The sequence below is a fragment of the Halictus rubicundus genome, chromosome 1 (assembly GCF_050948215.1).
Source record: "Halictus rubicundus isolate RS-2024b chromosome 1, iyHalRubi1_principal, whole genome shotgun sequence".
In the NCBI taxonomy this organism is placed as follows: domain Eukaryota; kingdom Metazoa; phylum Arthropoda; class Insecta; order Hymenoptera; family Halictidae; genus Halictus; species Halictus rubicundus.
This window is the reverse complement of record NC_135149.1, coordinates 22,167,054-22,186,277: the sequence shown is the minus strand read 5'-3', so window position 1 is coordinate 22,186,277 and position 19,224 is coordinate 22,167,054. Positions and strand designations below refer to the sequence as shown.

The 19,224-nt window shown below is 49.9% G+C and overlaps 1 protein-coding gene across 1 annotated transcript in view; it reads right to left on the bottom strand.

Moving 5' to 3' along the window:
* Soxn (SRY-box transcription factor soxNeuro) overlaps positions 1 to 19,224 on the bottom strand; it is a 404,681-nt gene that overhangs the window by 325,018 nt on the left and 60,439 nt on the right. Inside the window, exon 3 of the transcript XR_013082871.1 lies at positions 11,176 to 11,210. The gene's annotated coding sequence lies outside the window, so the exon portion shown is untranslated. The remainder of the gene's footprint in view (positions 1 to 11,175; positions 11,211 to 19,224) is intronic.

The window sequence follows — 19,224 nt, the reverse complement described above, 5'->3', positions numbered from 1 at the left end:
GTTCTTAGGAGTCTTCGAGGCGGGGGACGCGGTTCTCGGTTCGAAGCGTACACACGCACGCACACACACACACACACACACACACATACCGTTCTCCCGGAAGGAGAGAGAGAGAGAGAGAGAGAGAGAGAGAGAGAGAAAAGAGCGCGAAAACGGGAACGGCACACACCATCGTCGACTCGGGATGAGGCTAATGGACAAAAGGGCAGGAGCGAGAAAACTGGCGTGCGCCGGAGCGCAGCCGTGAAAGGGTGCAACCAACGATTAACAACGAGAGGGCCGAGAGTGTCGCGCGCCGAGAGCGTTGTCTTCGTGTGCCGTTTTCACGCAGTCATCGTCCTCGACCTCCTCTCCGCTGTTTCCATCTCTCCACTCTCCTTCCTTTCTTCCCGCCGCTTCCTAGTTCCAGAACCACCCTCTGCAACCCCTCGCGCCACCCCCAACCCGCCACCGCTTCGTTTTCCTAATTGAAAGACCTGCCCCGGCTCTACACCTTTTCCTGCCACCGTCATCCGGAGCCTAACTGCCAACCAGTTTTTGGAAGATCGAGCTCGAACGACGATCTTCTGGTAGTCGGACCGAAGTTCTGCAGCCTCCGAAGAATCTGGTGCGTCGAGCACGGTAGCTAGAACACGGTATTTTTAGGTGTCACAGCTGTGTGTTGAATCGTTCAGCTATTAATTGAGCACAGCTTCAGATAGCGCACTTGGCGCTTTAGCGAAAAATGGTTTACCTCCACGTGTTGTACGATGCAAGAACTTGGCTTGTAAATATATATTTATTTATTACGACTTCATGGCCCAGAAACACGAGAACGAGTCAGCTGAAACTTGAATTGTACCGACAAACATCTTCTACTTTATATTCACCAGATCCAAGTGGACTGTGCCTAGAAGGCTCTATGAAGGCTTAACAAGGATTTTTCAGATGCAGGTTGAACAAAGCCCAATTTGCATGAACCCGGGCCAATAACCAATTTTCGCGGACAGTTCTCGTTGTTAGAAGAATGATGGCCCGGTGTCTGCGCCAATCTCGCGATAGAGGCCCGGGACAAACGCGACAGAGCAGAGGCGCTTCTTCTTTTCGCGAGAGCGGAATCCGCCGTCGAACGGTAACCGGAAGCGGCAGGCTGACGAACAAAGGGACGATGCAACGACAGCACGCGCTGCACCAGTGAAAAGGTGCAGCCAATGATGAACAGCGAGAGCCAGGGGTGTCGTTGTGTTTTCGCTCCGGCCGCGTATCTCGACGTCGACGTCGACGTCGTCGTCGTCGCCCTGGCTAACGGGGCACGCCGCTCTATTTCTTCCCTCTTAAAAAAGAAAAAACGACAGAAAAGAAAAAGGTTGGAAAAAAGCCCACGCGACCCCCCGAACCGTCTCGAATGCTAATGTTAGCCTTTCAGCTGCTCTATTCCATTCAATCGGTAGATGCGGCCAACAATCGCCTCGTTTCCCCGCGCTTTAACCCGCGGCGGTATAGCAATCGCTAGTTTTGCCGGTCTCGTTTTAACCCTCCGGATCACTCGCGCGGGTGTGACAACACGCCCACGCTGTTAGAGAATTGATCGACTTTCGAGGAAGTTCGAGCAGGTTTGACGGGAACTTCTGTTTCCGTGTAATCTCGACAGAAGCTCTAAGAGTTTAAATAAATTGTTAGAGTTTGAGGAAGTTCGCGCACGTTTGAGAAAGTTCTTCGTTTCCGTACGAAGGCAGAAGTTCTAGTAATTTAAATAAATGTGTGTCCAATTAAAATCTGCATAAAATCGTCCTGAAAGATCTATATCTGCGTGAAGATCACATCGCTTGTCAGGATTTTTATGAAAGACAATTCCTTTCTTCTGGAATCTATTCATTGTTTGCATAAGTATCTTTTAACTGTTGAGGCTGTCTCCATATTTCAACTATCTCTACCGTGGAAGAATTTCGTCCCTCGTGCACAAGTAAATGAAATCAAAGGGTGTGAACTCGAGTTTGGCGAACAAGTGGTTCATTGTCTTCAACCCTCAACTCTCTTTCTCTTTCTCCCATTTTTCCAACTATCTATTTCCCAGCGACATTTTCCCAATGGTTTGTATGTTTCGCCAGTTGACAAATAAAAATAGTCTGTTTCCCCGAGTCGATTTCACGAGCCATAAGGAAGCACCGTGATCGAGGAAGGGTGGTTTCCGTTCCCCGGTTCGCGAGCCAAACTCCGCTCGTCGAAGTATCATAGTACAGTGATGGATCGAGAACAGTTACGATGCGATTTCGTCGCCTCGTCGGAAAGAGAGAGCCGCCTGCGAAGACGCGCAGATGACGCCGAATGACGGGGCGTTCTCTCATTAGGCGTCCTCTCTCTCTCTCTCTCTCTTTCTCTCTCTCGCTCTCTCTCTCTCTCTTTCGAGTCGCTTGTGAATTATAGCCCTTAATTTACACCGAACCTCGTGTTGTTCCCGGTGCTGGGCTCTCGAGCAGCCGGAGCGGATGGAAACTAGGCTAACGATGCGGAGAAAGAAGCCACTCGTCCGCGTTCTCAAAATCGATACGCAAAACGCGCGTCGTCACGCTGCTGGGAAAAAAAACAGACCGGTAAGAAATAATAACGCTGCATCAACGCGTTGTTGGATATAACCCGGCTATTCCTAACAAAATAAATTAGTGACCAGACCAAAACAATATACTTTGTAATACTCTGTACTAAGCATTATGTAATAATAAATCTCATAAGAAATTTCCTAATATAAACAAAAAACCTTAGCCTCCTCGAGTTCCTTCCACGTCATCCCCTCCATACCAAAATTCTCCCTATACAGTGATTTCTCTATATATGTCGCCGAGGCCTGGATGATAAACGTCGCGGAATTATCCCCACTACCGCGGAGTATACCCCGTGAGGGGCCACGAAGCTCGAGAGGCCTCGGACGCCGAAGAGTGTAAACATAACACGGCGCTGGACGATACATGACGCCGGCAAGTAAGTCCCGTATTGTTGACATATACAGTGAAGTCCCGTTGCAAGTCAGTGCTAGCTTCACCACACCATCGCTGGTGTATACTCCGATCTCGATCTTCGCTGTCCGTGTCTACGTGCAAAACATGGTATCGGAGAAAGACATTTTCTCAGCCTTCTTGTCACTATTCGTCAGTAGTCATAGATTTATGACTTAGAGACGGATAGTGACATTTGAGTTTCCAGCGTGCACTGTGTATTTCAAATGCAACGTTCGGCGAGAACCTCGGATTTTGTCTAACTGTCAGTCGCCGGAACCGCTCAACTGACTTATAACGAGAATTCACTGTATTATTTAAAACCGCGATCTGAGAGACTTTCAGCGTTGTGCTCGACTCGCTAATCCGGAGTCCAACAGCGTGCAACGAAAAACCACGTCGATATCGCGGGGATAATCGAAGGGAATGCAAGGGGGTGGAAAAAAGATGAAAACTGCGACTCGCAATCTGTGGGAGTCGCGACCTCCGGGCGATTCGCGGTTCTTTGACGCGCGAGGTGTCGTCGTTACGCGAGGTCGCTTTGACGCGCCTCCTACGCATCGAGCGACAAAAAAGCTTCGCGAGAGAGTGGGAGAGGGTGTTTTCGGGAGCGTAGAGAGAGAGAGAGAGAGAGAGAGAGAGAGAGAGAGAGAAGCCGTGGCTTTTCACTCGTCCGGCTGGCGGCTGAATTAAGCGGCAGGCCTTGGCGAAAGGCGAAAAAGGCGCGACGGAAAGGGCGTGCGGAGAAAGGAAGCGGCGCGGCGCGCGGAGACGCGTTTGATCCGCGTGCGGAGCGGCTTAAGCGGCCTCGGCTCGAGCCGAGGCGGCCTGGCCCTAAGCAGCGAGTCGAGCGTGCCGCTTCAAGCATCCGGCGACCGGCGATACCCGACGAAAAAACGCTTGCGAGCACAACGCGCAGAGCAAAGCAGAGCAAAGCGGAGCGAGCGGAGCAAACGGAGCAACTGAAAAGGATCGACACGAGGTGTGTGTCTCACTCTCTCTCTCTCTCTCTCCCTCTCGCTCCGCTTTCGTTCCGCTTTCTTGTCCGTCCTCGTCGACTCGCTGCGCGGATCCCGAAAGCGATAATTAGCTCGCGAGCTAATTTCCCGGTGATTGTCGGGGATCATCGCGGAGTGTCGCGCGGGGTTTAACGATGAAAGCCGCCGCGTCACGCGAGACAAAGCCGAGCGTCAAAGAGCGTTCTGTGTTCTGCTCGGATGGCGCCGTGCGCGAATGCGCTCAAAGCGGCGCGCGGAGCGACACGAAGCGGAAACGAAGCGGCGCGGAGCGGAAGCGGTACCCAAGCAGCTTTTCGGCCCGCGTTTGATGTCGAGCACTCCGCGGTCTCGCTTTAAGCCTCCGATCGCTATTGGATGATCAAATGATCGCGGCGCGAGCCAGAATGCCCGGGGACAGGGCTGTGAAAGAGTCGCGCGCTCGCGAAATCCTCTCGCTGCCTGTTCCCCCGTCCCGCACCACACCGATTTGCGAGCCGCTGGAAAAGGGAGAAAGATCGTTGGAAAAACCGCTGGATGGAGCCCTGTGTCGACGGAAATCAAAATCCGATCAACGGCCGTGCTTTTGAGACGGCCGGCCTGCATCGCGCTCGAGAAAGAGGCCGAAAAATACGGGACATTTACGATTTTTTTTTTTTTAGGGAATGCTGTACATCACGTGCCGAAGAAAATTAATGGGGCTTGTTGCGACACTAATACAGTGTGTGTAAATAATTATTTCATTGTGCTTCTGGCGATTCCTGTCGTTGGTGTGCAACAATGATTCCATTCCTGGAGGTAGCAGAAGTCTAGGAGCTACAATATTTTCACAATAACCCTAGTAATTAAAAATGGAATAAAAATATATTTTTGTACACTACAAGCCCCGTAGGATAACGCGCAAAAAATTGTAATCGCCAGATCGCGTGCAGTTTCCTTTGAAAAAAATCGCATGTGCATCCTTGGGCGATCCACCTCTGAGGAAAGTGGATTTGAATTCTCAATTAGGATGCGCACGGTAGTCGAGGGTCTCTGTTTCTCGATTTGCTTCCTCTCTCCTCTCTCTCTCTCTCTCACTCTGTCTCTTCTATCCTTTCCCTGTTCTTTGGCTCCCTTTCCGTCAGTCGGTCGACCGACTTGGGCTTGCTCTTTCGCGCGCGAGTGCGAAGGGCGACACTTCCGCGTCGCGACGCACGCGGCGTGCTCACGATGCGTGTCACGACGTCGTCGACGACGACGGCGACAGCAACGACGGCCGAAGAACTGTCAGTCGTCGGCACGCACACCGACGCCCACTTTCGCCGGCCCCTTCGCCGCGGAGTTTCATGCGTTTCTCTCTCTCTCTCTCTCTCTCTCTCTCTCCCTCTCTCTCTCTCTCTGTGTGTGTGTGCACTGTGGATGCACGCATTAAAGACGCCCAGGTATGCACGCCTCGATGAAGTCGCCGGTGTTGCTGCACTTGCTCGACATAAGTGCGAATTGCAACACCACACCCCCGGCTCCGCGACCCTCCTACACGGCCACCGAGGCGAGGGTGGTGAGCGAAACTGAGTGCCGTTGCGTGCATAACGTGCGGACGCGCATACTAATTACGGCGTTTCCATTTTGCACCATCCGACGACGCCCGGGCTCCTGCACTTCGTTTCCGACCAGCGCAGTACCCAAAGGCCAGCATTCTGTCCCTCTCATTTTTACACGATGAAAGCAACACGCTCCTCCAAATCCTGGATACGTCGCCACTGTCGCTCTCTGCTCCTTCGACTTGTTAATTAAGGGAATCCGGCCCCATTGTAGCCGATAGGCGGCCATTTTTTACCCCTTTGTTACATAAAGGACCATTTGGTTGACACGCAAACCTTTGGTTTATATAGTGCCTTTGGTCGTAGTTTTATGAAGCAATTCATCATTTTTTCGTTGCAGTGATAACAATTCGAGTATCAACATCTCGCGAAGTAGTGTACATTACTAACGAAACAACTCCTTTGAACTACTTTTTAAAACAACATTAAAGAGTTGTCCTCGCGTTACAATTTGTGGATGATGAGTGTGACAGAAGCTACCTCGCAGAATGTCAATAAGATCCAAATGAACAGAAATAAATTCCTGGACCAACGAAGTGGTGGTAAAACAATAAAACGCAGGGAACTAGGAAACACAGCAGACAACGAACTTCTTAAAAACAGTACAGCCTGATAAAGCATAGCTTGCTGAAGCTTGGTAGTTTGATAGAGGATTAAAGCAGGACCAGAGACGCCTCTGAAATAAATAATTAGCACGGATCGAATTAAAATGTTCGCACGATCTCTGGTGCAGTCTTGGGGGATGAATCCGAGACGTAGCTTACGGAGGACAAAGCAGCGGGTTCAAAGGGCTCGATAAATAGAGAAAGGGATGTCAGTGTGTCGTCAATGGGACGTCTCCTTTGCTCGGCTCGGAACGAGAGAGCCTTGCGCTTCGGGTCCCCGAGGATCTACTCGCTCGCGAATATTCGCTACCCCCACCCCCCCCTCTGGCATTGCGCATCCTGTCGTCTGTCGCGCGCGTCCCTTTTTCACTCCTTTAGCCGGGTGAGAGGAGCCTTTAATTAGCATTTTGATTCTTGGGAGGGCCGTTTGTGCAGCGTCGGATGTCTGTGCGAAGTCGTCATCGTCGTCGTCGTCGTCGTCGTCGTCGTCGAGCGAGGAGGACGCGAGCGGAGCCGAGCAGAGCGGAGCTGGGCTGAGCGGAGCCGTGGAGGTTGCATCGGAACGATGGGAAAAACGCGCGACGAGAAAGACGCGTTGAACGCGCGACGCGAAGAACGGAGCGAGACGAATAAGAGCAGCTCTTTTGTCAGGCTGCCTCGTCATTCGTATTCTGGTAATTAGTTCATTTGCCTGTGCTAATTACGTTACTCTTTAATGCTGTACAGGAGAGAAACGGCGAGCTGGCGCGAGCGAACGAGAGACGACATGTCGGAGTGAAAGAGAGAGAGAGAGAGAGAGAAAGCGCACACAGACGCGGCGGATGCGCCGCTGCACGCGCACTGCGAATCTTCCTCCTCTTCTTTCTCTCCCGTGTGCGCGCGCGTGTGTGTGTTCTTTTTCCACCTTTTTTCGGAAATTCGAAAGCAACACCCGCGCACACCTCCTATTAGCCGGCGACCTCTTTTTCTCTGGAAGCGAGGCAAGCGTCGAATTTCACCCCGACGTGGATACGAAATATCACGCGCGCGCGCGCGTGGGTCCGATGGTTAATTTCAATTTTTTTTTTTTTGTTTCATCGTCTCTCCCCCCGAGAGAGCGCATGCCCCTTGCGGCTCGCCGCGCGCTAAAAGATCGAGGCACAAGAAAGAGACGCGGGAATTAAAGGAAACGAATCGCACGTTCGTTCGTTTCGTTCTACCATCCCGCCATTCGGGGAGAGCGTCTCATCCCCGTGGCGAGTGTTTATCTCTCGTTTCTACCGACCCCTCGAACACAGCCACCCCCGTCGCTCTTCTTCTTCTTCCTTCTTCTACTACTGATGCTGCTTGCTGCTGCTGCTGCTGCTGCTAGTCCTCCAGGCTTCGCAATTAGGGGGCGTCGGGACGGTACGCGACGCTACGTCGCCCTTTTGCCTGTTATTTAATTGGGATGCGCAATTGAATGACACTCGGTACACCAAGTAAAGGGAAAGAGTTGTCGCCGTTCGTGCCGGGCCTAACGACATCATTGTGGATTCCCACTTTCGGACCACTTCAGCCCCTTTTTCCGACCACCTCTACAGCGACCATGGTGGTCTCGCGAATCAAACGATGCTCGTATACTCGATGATTGTTGCGTCTGTGGGCTTGGATTGCTCTGCGGAGCTATGGACCGGCTCTGCCGCGGGTGCCACGAAGCCACGCCCATTTGGAGTACTCTGGACAAGGACAGTGGTGTAAGCAAACCACTGTTGAGACTCTAACAAGATTTAAAGAGACTTGGGATCTTTTAAGTAGCTTTAGAATAGGCGTACGCACGGTTTGCTCTGTGGGACCCCGTTCTGGATGCCTTTATATCTAGAGCAACAAAGCCACGCCCCTTTCGGGCCCTCTATATAAAGAGAGCAAAACGGGCAGTTCCCTTTCAAAACTTTGACAAGATTCAGAGAAATCTACATTCTTTTGTATCAGTCTGGGTCAGACACAGGTTTACAAGGCCCTGTTAGGTTGTCACATGGCCCCATTAAAGTTAAGCCACGCCCCTTTAAGGCCCTCTATATAAAGATAGCGAAATGGGCAGTTCTCTTTCAAAACTTTGACAAGATTCAGGGAAATCTGCATACTTCTGTATCACTCTAGGTCAAACACAGATTCACAAGGCCCTGTTAGGTTGTCACATGGCCCCAATAAAGTTAAGCCACGCCCCCTCAGAGCTCTCTATCCGAAGATAGAACTATTTCGACCGTTTTCCACCGAAATCTGTCGGTGGGAAACTGAAACAGAGCTAAGACACAAGCTTGTCACTTGCGATGTGGCCCCGAGCTCCAACTCGAGTGCGAACCGGAGCCACCGGAGGCCCATTTGAACATCCCCGGCGGTGTGTCGGTTTAATTCCGTGGCGGAGGCTCTCTCTCTCATGCGCGTTCGTCGAACAAAGGCGGGCTTTCGGGTATCGGTATTAATTCGCCGGGGATGGAAACGGTCGCGTCACGGAATTCTACGAGGATTTCCGGGGCGATCTCGTGCGAACGCTCGAGATTCCCGAAACAGCTATTATAACGAACCCCGGGTACCGTTCGCCGGCGGTCAATAAAATGCGAGCCGACAGCCGCTGATTGACAGCTGAAGCGGGCCAAAGCCGAGCTTTATTGTCGCCCTCGGCACAACAACGCCGCGAGGAGACACAGGCCAAGAGAGTGAGGGAGAGAGAGTGAGAGAGAGAGAGGGAGAGCCGAAATAATTCCGGGGCGGGGACTTAAGGGATGACTCCGGGCCCTCTTAATTCCTACGGGATCGCGCGGAAAACGCTTTCACAAAAACAGCGAACCAGATACCACCTGCCAATACACTCGATCCAGTACAAACCCCTTGCCCCTGCAAACAATTTCAATTTTTACCATGAAAAAATCGCGCAACGCGTTCTTGGGTCGGAAAAAGTATAACCGTTCCCATCGTCTCGAAAAGACCACCGCAACGACAAACGCAAAAGAAAAGAAACTTGTTCGAGAAGGAATCCTGGATCGTCAAGGATTCCATGTGGTCTCGCAGACGTCATTTCAAGGGGTTAGCACGTGGCAGGTGGATAAGCGCTGGGGTGGTTGATCTCTAGCCCAGTTCGATCCTCGACTAATTTTCGCTCAGGCAGCGCACGCGTCATTAAACGCACGATCCTCGAGCCTCGTTTCCGTCGTTGCGGGTGTTGCGGGGGTTGCGGGGGAGGGCTAAACTCGCCGAGACGCGCTAACAAGGCGCAACTGGGCGTCGGCGTTAGAACGAAGGAGGTCCCTTAACGAGATCAGCTCCGCGGAAAGACGCGGTGATGCAGATCCGCGAGATATCCCGTGGGATCGCGAGCGCCGGGTGGAGAAGCGAGAGAGAGAGAGGAAGAGGGAGTGAGTGAGCCTTTGACATTTGGAGCAGGGGGGTGCGTCCGGGGGCGGAAAAGAAGAAGACGAACGGAGAGCGAGTTGCGGGGGCGAGCGAGTCTGCATCTTGGAAGACTTCCTCGAGCTCATTACGCCGACAATAATTAACGTTGCTTAAAGTGTCGTTATGGAAATAACCGGCCGGGAGGAGGGTGGAAGAGCAAAAGGCTGGAAGAGACATCGGAGGAACCGAGAGCCTTCGAAGAATAACGAAGAGGTCGGGGGAGGCGGCGCGGGACTCCGAGAGAACGAGCGAGAGAGAGACAGAGAGAGAGAGAGTAAGAGAGAGGGAGAAGATCCTTACGGTATCCGTCGCATTCTACGGATGGAAAATGTTTCCATTGGTGCCCCGTGCCGGGTTGGCCCTCGCTCGTTGCCCGTTTGCGCGCAGCCCCTCACCCATTGCCCGGGGAATATAATTCAACGATCCTCTCTCCTGCGGAGTGAAAGCCGAGAGGGAGTGACTGCGGGGGGAGGAAGAGAGAGCGAGAGAGAGAGAGAGAGAGAGAGGGCTCGCGTTGAATGCCCAATTATTATATCGTGAAATATCTGCTAGAAAATTGGATAATGCACTCTGTCTCCCTCGTTTCGAAGGAGACCGCCGCGCCGGCTGACTGGCTGCCGGAGCTGGTTCAAGCTCCCGCCGTCGACGCGACGGCCTGAGAAACGAGAAGAAAACGAAGAGGGTGGGCGAGGGCAAGCGGGACGAACCAGTCACGAACCAGTCCGGGTAGGACCAGTCAGCCACAGTCAGTCAGTCAGCCATAGGAGCCGCGAAACCCAGCCGAGGGCGGGGGTGGTGCTGAAGATATCTAGCTCACGCACGGAGCGGTGCAGAGCGGAGCAGCGCGAGGAACGACGATGGAACGACGAGGAACGGAGCTCTGCATAACGGCCGCTACGTGGGAGAAACGAAACCGCAGAAAACGCCAGTCAACGGCAGCCAGTATGCGGAAACCGCGGCGGAATGACACTCGTGCTGGCGCTAATTGGGCCCTCGAGGTGACGCCGCCGAGAGGGATGCTCTTCCACCCTCAGGACCATCCGTTCTCTCTACTCCTCTCTCTCTCACTCCTCTGTCTCTGTCTATCTCGCTCCTTCCATCCACGTTTCCTTCGTTCCCGCGAGGCTGTCCCTCTTCCGCAGAAGCAGTCGAGGGTTTTCGGGGGTTGAAAATGCCTGGAGGACGGCCGCGTCGGTGGATGCGCGAGGAAAAAGGCTGATTGGGGGGTGGCGGATGAAAAGAAAAGAGAACCACCTCGGAAGAGAAACAGAGAGAGAGTGAGAGAGAGAGAGAGAGGGAAAGAGGACACCACAGCCAGATCACATTAAATCTTACCGGGTGCACGCCTCCGCAGAGCACCTCTGCCGCACCCCTTTTCAATCCACCCTCCGAGCACCACCACCCCCGCAACAAACCCTCCGCAGAGACTCCAACGCGAGCGAATCTCAACCAGCGATCCTGTACTGCGCGGGGTTTAAATAAACGCGATCCAAGAATCGAGGATTAACGGACGCGCTAAGAGCGAACCGCTCGCGCGGAATCGAGCCCTTCGCACGCACCTCCCGGAATCGATTCGATCGCATCTAAAGAAACGACCCGGGTGTCAGACTGCACTCACCGGGACGGAGGTCCTTGCTGATGGAGCTGCAGCGTCTGGAACAAAGGAAATCCATTGGTTAGAGACCCGTGCGATCTCTCATGTTTACGATAAAAAATAATTTAATGGCCCCGGAAACGACATAGTGGGATTTTTGACATTTAACCCTTCATGAATGACGTCTGTATATTGCACCGACACTGAGAAGTATTTAACAATCGGTTATAGGAAGCCACGTTGAATTAATAAAGATGGAAAGTAATAATAAAAATATAGATTATTAGGTGCGATATGCTTCCGTTTAATATTGCTGGCTTTCTGAAAATTGAAGACTTCTGGGGAAAATGTCGAACAGCGTTATTACTCGCTTTAGGAAAATTGATGACAACTCGGAGAAATGTCAAACAGTGTGAACCATCAAGAGATTATTGTAACACGTATAATACTGACGAAAACTGATTGAAGAATGCCAAGTTTTGTTGTCCATTTGAGCAAGATTGCGTCCAGTTATTCCTTTGGGCAAGGCAACACAGACTTCATTACGATTAAATACAATTTCAGAGTGTTTAGAATTTAGTTAGAATCCTAAATAAGCCGTAGAGTTCATAAGCTACGTCTAAACATCCATTCTAATAACAAATCCAATCGATTTATCGCCGATTTTGCGAAACCCCTCGTTATAAGGGTGTTAAACAGGATTGTCTTCTTCAGAAACGATTGCAGGTAGGAAGCCAATATTTCGGGGATTATTTATACGCGCAAACCAGTGTATTTGTCGCAAATTTCGCCGGAGGATCGCAGCTGGTTTCGCCAAGAGCGCGCGCGGGACAAAGGGGTGCAGAATCACGGCTCCCGATGGCGGTTAAAGCTAAAATTAAACGTTATGCCCGGTGCTTGGAGAAACTATGCGCATTACGGGTCGTCGGAGTGTTTTTACGAGGCTCTTCGACACCCAGAACTGCGAGTAGAGCCTCGAAGACCCGCGGAAAGGGAAAAAGAAACGGTTCGCCGAAGGGGGTGGAAGTTGGTGAGCGAGTTAACGGGCGGAGGAAGGAAAGAGTTCCTCGAAGAAGAGTCTTCTCGGCCATTTGTATGCGACAGACTTGTGTGTGCCCTACCACACACACACACACACACTTTCCCTCGGCCCACAAATATATATACACATACGTATATATATATACATATATTTTATTGCGATATTCATAACGTTTACAAAGACGCTCCGCGAAACTGCCTCGTTAAATATTTTACGGGCGCGATCGACCCGCCCCGACTATCCGCAATGCACGAGTCGCTCGAGCGAAACGAATTCAATGGCGACTTATACAGAGACGCGAGCACCTCCCGGTGAAAAGTGATGGAAAGCCGGCGTAAATCGCGGTCCGCGGCTTCAAGGAATACGGATAATCATCCGGCGAGCGATCCGTGCGAGCCTTAATAGAAACTCGTGCGCAGCCGAAAATTAAACGAATCCATTAAGCCTCGCCGTTATCACCGCATTAACACTCTATCCTCTCCTCCTCCTCCGCACCCCCTGCAGGAAATGGACAAATAATTGAAACGAGCGAATGTGTCTCCGATAAAAGTATTACGAATAAAGTTTGATCGCTCCTGCAACTTTCCCGAGAACGACAGTTTCATCTTTCCACCGCGCGGGCCTCCCTCCCAGCACACAGTGGTGCGAATCACCGAATAACGAGAAAAGAATTCCAGTTTCTTATTGTACAGAGCACCGGGTTTATGCACGTTTTCCTTCCGATTCGAATGGCGCCAAAATCGAGTCGACGGGATTCAAGTTTTCGAGATACGACGGAACTTGCTAGTCCTGTGCCGTTCAGTATGTAAAATAGGTTACTATGTCATGAAAATAAAATTTAATTATATGAGATTGTAGAAAGTTCTGAAATGAAACAGAGAGCAACCTCTTCGGACCATGAACATTTAAGACGTATCCAATAAGGTCTTACCTGCAATTTCGGACTTTGCATTTCTGATCCTTGCTGATTCTACTGATAACACGTATTTCTCCTGGACGATACATGACGCCGATGTTACGTATGGAGAAGTTTTCTCCGCGTTCAATTTCAATTAGAATTTTCTAATCTCTTTTCCTGAGAACGAAAAGCGTCCCAACAGGCCCCTTTTATTTATGGAAAGACACCGTATGATCTCTTAATGTAAAAATCTCTAGAACACTCCCTTCTGAAATCCGTCAATTAAGTTTCTGATAGGAAATAGCCTAGACAACCTCTTATTAACCTCTTTTAACAAAAATCTAACTGAGGCCGGATTTCATTAGAAGCAACAAAAAACTAGAGTGTTACATGACATCAAATTATAAACAGAGCACCCTATTCATTTTTCTAATATCTAAACCCGCGCATTTTCATCCTCTTCGGTCAGTAATCGTGCAGTCACGTGTACAGTCACGTCGTGTCACATTTGTAAGAGTCAATTCTAGTGAGTTCGGGTTAAAGTTCCCTTCGAATCAGAATTAACCTTACAGATTCCGTTAGTTCGGTAAAACTTCTATTTGGCATTTAACAATTACTCTTAGACCCCGCATTGCCAGTGCGTCAACACCGACCATCCACAGCTAACAATATTTTCATTGTATATTGTACACTTACTCTCAATTCAATCGCGACACCAACACTTGTAACAACATTCAATTCAGAATATAATATATTCGTCTTGTTTGGTAAATCGCGCAATCTAAAAACCCCTTAATTATTGCCCAAATCTCCTAACCCAATAATTGAACGTTCCCACACGATACAATCTTACCGCTCCGTCCGCGAGAAACCATAGTCCAACAGAGATTCCTCCAACCTAGTGGCTCCCCAATTTCGCATTGGGTTCGTTCACAAAAACTATACCATCCTAGCGGCTCCCAGATTTCGCATCAGGTTCGTCCGCATCCTACAGCTCCCTGATTTCGCATCAGGTTCGTCTGTGAGTTATCCAACCTCCCAGTGACTCACTAATTTCGCATTGGGTTCGTTCACAAAGTTTCACCCTCCTAGCAGCTCCCCGGTTTCGCACCGGGTTCGTCTGCGTTTGACTCCATTCCTAGAGGCTCCCTGATGTCGAATCGGGTTCGTCCTCGACGTCAATCGCATTGGGTTCGTCCGCGTACCTAACTAACAAATTGAAACCATATTCCTGGGGTTAATAACCCTTCGCCGGCCTCTCGCGTTGCTCGCAGCCCTGGCTCGTAACACTGGCAACAGCCGTGTTGTTGACACATATCGAGAATTCACTGTGCTGTGTTGCAGAGTGTCAGGAATCGATGGCGTGCGGCAAATTCCGGGATTAAAAATTTAGCGAGGCCAGGGCCGTCTCTAGTCACCTCGCCGGCTAAGAAAGGAGCCCGATGGGAAGCAGCGCGGTTGTCGTCGTCGACCCGGCCCTTTCACGAAGCCCGATACCTCGAGAGGGATCCACGGAACCGGGTGCATAGTCGAAAGAGCAAGAAGGAGCTGCGGAGGAGCTGAGGGTCTGAGAAGCAGAGCGCGGAGGAGGCGGCGGTGGCCGCTGCTGGTCGGGCAGGCCCTCGACCTCGATTTTCAAAACGATCCTAACTCCGCGCTCTGAGACAAGAGAGAGAGAGAGAGAGAGAGAGCAAGAAGACCTAAGAGAGGAGGCGGCATTCATTCGGCCATTTTGGGGGGGGGGGGGCAGTACACCGCCGTGCCGCCGAAATAAATGACCGAGGCATCGGGGGCCGTGGCATTCATAGATCCGGCACTGCTGCTTTGCTCTAGTGCCTTTTGGAATTCCGATTGAGAGACGCCGAGCGACGAGGAACGAGAGGAAACGGCACCTGGAGAGACGAAGAGGAGCAAGGGGAAACGCGGGGGCGGGGAGGGATTCTTTCACGTCAGGATAGTGAGCGATCGACCAAATCGCAGGTGAGTGGCTGCGACCGCGTACAATTTATTTATATAAACGCCGAGTCACCGGTTATTAATGAGCACCGACGCCGACTCTGGCGGCCCCGACTGACGGACGGGTTCGCGGGTTTGCCGTGGAACCCGGTCACCCGCTTTTTCGGGAGACGAATCGCTGCATACTGAAACGATCTATGTTCTTCCTTTCGTCGTTTTCTCCCCTAGGATTATTTTTCAGAATTTTTTTTTTTTTGGCCTATAGACTGCAGATTTTATAGATTTATGACAACAACGGGGTGACGCGATTTAAAACAATGGAGGGGTTCCAGGAATTTAATAATGTCCACACATTGTTTTCATCTCATTGAGGCACATGTCTGCCGTTTCTTGCTACTGATGCAGACAATTTTTATTTTGCATGAAGATCCACAGTTTAATCATCGGACACACAGAAAGAGAAGTGCGTTTTCAATTGTTGCCGAAGGACGAAAAAACAGATAGTTCAGGTTTGTTATCACGTTCACTACCAGTGTCACGCATATGAGACGTCCCCATTCTTATAGTTGAAATAAAATTAGTATAATATTCAATAGAACAAGAATAATATTCATGGTATCCTTTGCTAAATTGTTTTAATAAGTTACAAGGGAGTTTGCATTTAATCAAACGTTCTGAGAACGCAGATTAGCATTGAAAGAAACGGCATTGGGCGAGCGTGTTAATTTTTGTGTTTTGTTTATTGCATGTTTATGCGGTTTAAGTGGTCCACAGTGCACCGATTGATCGTCACCGTATCTGCGAACATATTCGCCGGACAATTAGTCTGGAAGAAGATTCCACGGTTCAAAGTAGAATCGAAAAATCCCGAGGGTTGCAGCGGGGGTGGGAACCCCGTTTCATCGAGCCATCATCAATCCCGGTCGCGTGTCAACTCTTTCACGGTGGCTACTCCTAATAGATCGGCGATCGGCAATGTTCCAGCGACCCTGTCCACCCTGGAAAATTCGTTCCACCCCCGCTTACAGGCTTTTCTTCGTTTTATTGCTCGGCCCGGGGTAGGATCCACCGTGGAAGAGGTGGGACACCTGCACCTGGCTCCTGCCCTCTCGCCATTGACGAGTTAAAATATGAAGGTCTCCGAGGACCGGGACACCTGGATTTTCGCTGTCGCGATCAATGAGCTCTCGGCGGGGTCCTCTATTTTTTCGGAAACGACTCGGCCGGATAATGCGACTCCTGGGACCCGGAGATTTTAATAGAAACCGGACCTGACTGCTTCATCCCCTTATGAGAATCCAGCACCGGCTTTGCGGACGTGTAAACGGTAGTTTTATTGGCTTGAGATAGACGGTGTTGAGAAACTATGTGAATTCTCGATATATGTCAACAACAGGGGTCTTGCCAGCGTCGTGTATCGTGCAGGAGACATACATACAGACGGACATACTCGGCGTCCGAGGCCTCTCGTGCTTCGGGGCCCCTCGCGGAGTATACTCCGCGGTAATGGGGATAATTCCGCGACGTTTATCATCCAGGCCCTGGTGACGTATATAGAGAAATCACTGTAATTTGTTATAGTGATCGCAGAGTCACTGTAGGCTCGGAAATTTTAACAGAAACTGGAATAAATCCTCTAACCTTAGCTTCGCGGACATACAAGCAAGAATTGTACTAACATGGCGAAACGATCAACATTTTTGGATATATTTTCAGCCAGTAACCGCATCACCAGACTATAGAAACTATTATTTCAATGCTCGAGATTCCCAAAAATCGCAGGTTTTAACAAAAAGCAAGACCTAACGGTTAAATCCTATCTTTCCTATCCCCGAGCGGACTTCTCCGTTCCTCGCGAATTAAAAATGCAATAAAAATATGAATATTGACTCAACCGCTCTCCGAATCATCCTTGCAGACTATAAAACCCACCGCAGGAGTGTTCCCGCTGCGGATATCTCTGCGCCGAGAAGATGACGCGGAGGAATTTTCGCCGCGTAACGTCCGGAATCGATTACTCGAACGACAGCGCGCGGATGCATTCGAATTTGTCACTGTGGCCACGGGGAATCGATCCAGCCGTGAAACCACACGAGTTCCTCTGCGAACCGCACAAATTTCTCGCTGCGTAAACTCGCCCCCGAAACATCGGGAAACATGGTATACGTACTGCAATTTCTAAAAAAAAAAAAAAAAAAAAAATCGTTGATCCATCGACAGAGGAAGTCTGGACCGTTCCGCGTAAATCCTTTTTCCCGAATTTTCTCCGTCGCGGGGCTCATCAATAAAAATAATCCCGGCTTTGCGGCGGCTTACCGATCACCGAATGCACTTTTGTTTATTTTTCGTTGCGCTTCGGGGCTTGTTGCACGGGGGTGGTTCCAGTCGCAACGAACTTTCAAAGGAAACTGAAGGGGGCAGAGAGGGAGGGGGGAGGGTCTAAGAACCAGGTGTTACTTTGCCCGGCGCACAAAGAAGTGATGGATGCCTGGCTACCCTCGTAACGCGCCACGACCTCACCTCAGGTGTCACTTTCGGTCCACGCCTCGTTATCTTCTCGATAGGGAAGCCGATTTTTTCGCTCGGCAAATCCGACGCTACCCTGCACGATTCCATTATCTTCGCAGAGATTTATCGAATTTTTCACCCCGGCGACGAGACTCCGCTCGGACGGGGGTGAGTTTTACAGGGTACCCGGTAAAAAACGTTCCCAAGCCAGATAAACTTATTCTACCGCCACTGAAGATTGTTCGGAACTCTTAGATTGCTCTCATCCATGTTTCTTAAAGTGGGCCTAATTTATTTTATTTTATTTTATTAGGTAGTTCCATACGAAACGTCCGACTCATAACAGTAACTTCAAGCAAACATAATCTTCTCTAAATAAAACTTATTGACTAAAGTAAGCATCATTGTGATCGTCATTTTCTGTCAAATAATGACGTGTTTTTCGGTTACACTACAGTGAATAATGAATTTTTTGGTTGTTCACCTCCCTCGTTTATTAGATTATCATCTATATTTTTGAGCTTTTTCTATCATTGACTACTAGTGCGTTTATTTACTACCACATTTTGACCAACCTTTGCGTAACGTTGTCGTCAATACGTTTATTTTCTCACCCGTATAATCAGAATATACGTCGGTCACATTGATCGATGTTGAAATAAATTTCATTTAAAAGTAAAGTTACATATACAGATAGAAACCAAAGGTATGACCCGAAAGATTAGGTAGGTACCTTTAAATGGTATACATAATAAACCTGTAGATTATAATAGTACTTTTTGTGGCAATCATTTTATAAAATTTGCATTCTGAAATCGGTCGTTTTATATGCACCGACCTAATAATACATTGATTTTGATGAGAATGCATTTCGTCCAATTTAATGCACACCAGAATAAAACATGCATGCAACAACCATTGAACTCGAACGAAAATGCAGCTACTATATATTCAGCGTAGTCTCATCATCCCAGATTCCTCCACACCCCTAATTTCCACGTAGCAGCCTGCTTATTTTTTTCCCCCGTTTAAAAAGATCTCCCGGAAAGACCCCAATAAAGTTTCCAAAATTCCGGGACAAAGGTCAAAACGGAGCATTCCTCCCGCGCAACGCTTTTCAATTACACGGCCATTCCTCGAATTTTCGAAATTGACCGGAACCGATGAGGTTTCGATGACCGTTACGGGGGTGCGGTCCGAGGGACCGAAATTCCTTGGAGACGTCTTCGGAACCCATGGACCCACGGGCCCACGGGCGACCACGAGACCCTGGGCTGCGCGTTTACGCGAGTATTTTGTCGGCCGGGTGTTTCATTCACCTTTGCAGCAGGGGGTCTGCAAGGTGTGAAAGATTTTCATCGCTTCCCACCCCCGTGAGCCTCGCGTCCCTCGACTGTCGACGACAGTGTCATTAAACAAAGTTAGATTGCTCCTGACAGCGTTTTTCCTCAAGTTTTTTTTCAGGTAGCTTGAGAAAACCGCTTGAGGAATGCACGGGACAGTCCACTATTAAATTAGACATTTTAAAATCCGTCATTTTGTCAGGTCCCGTGAGTCTACTGTTAAATGTGCTCTACCGTCCAGGTTTCGAGCTAGGGAAAAATTTCAACGGAAAAATATTTACCCAGTGGAAAATCCAAACGATGTAACACCGCGCGATGGCATTCAT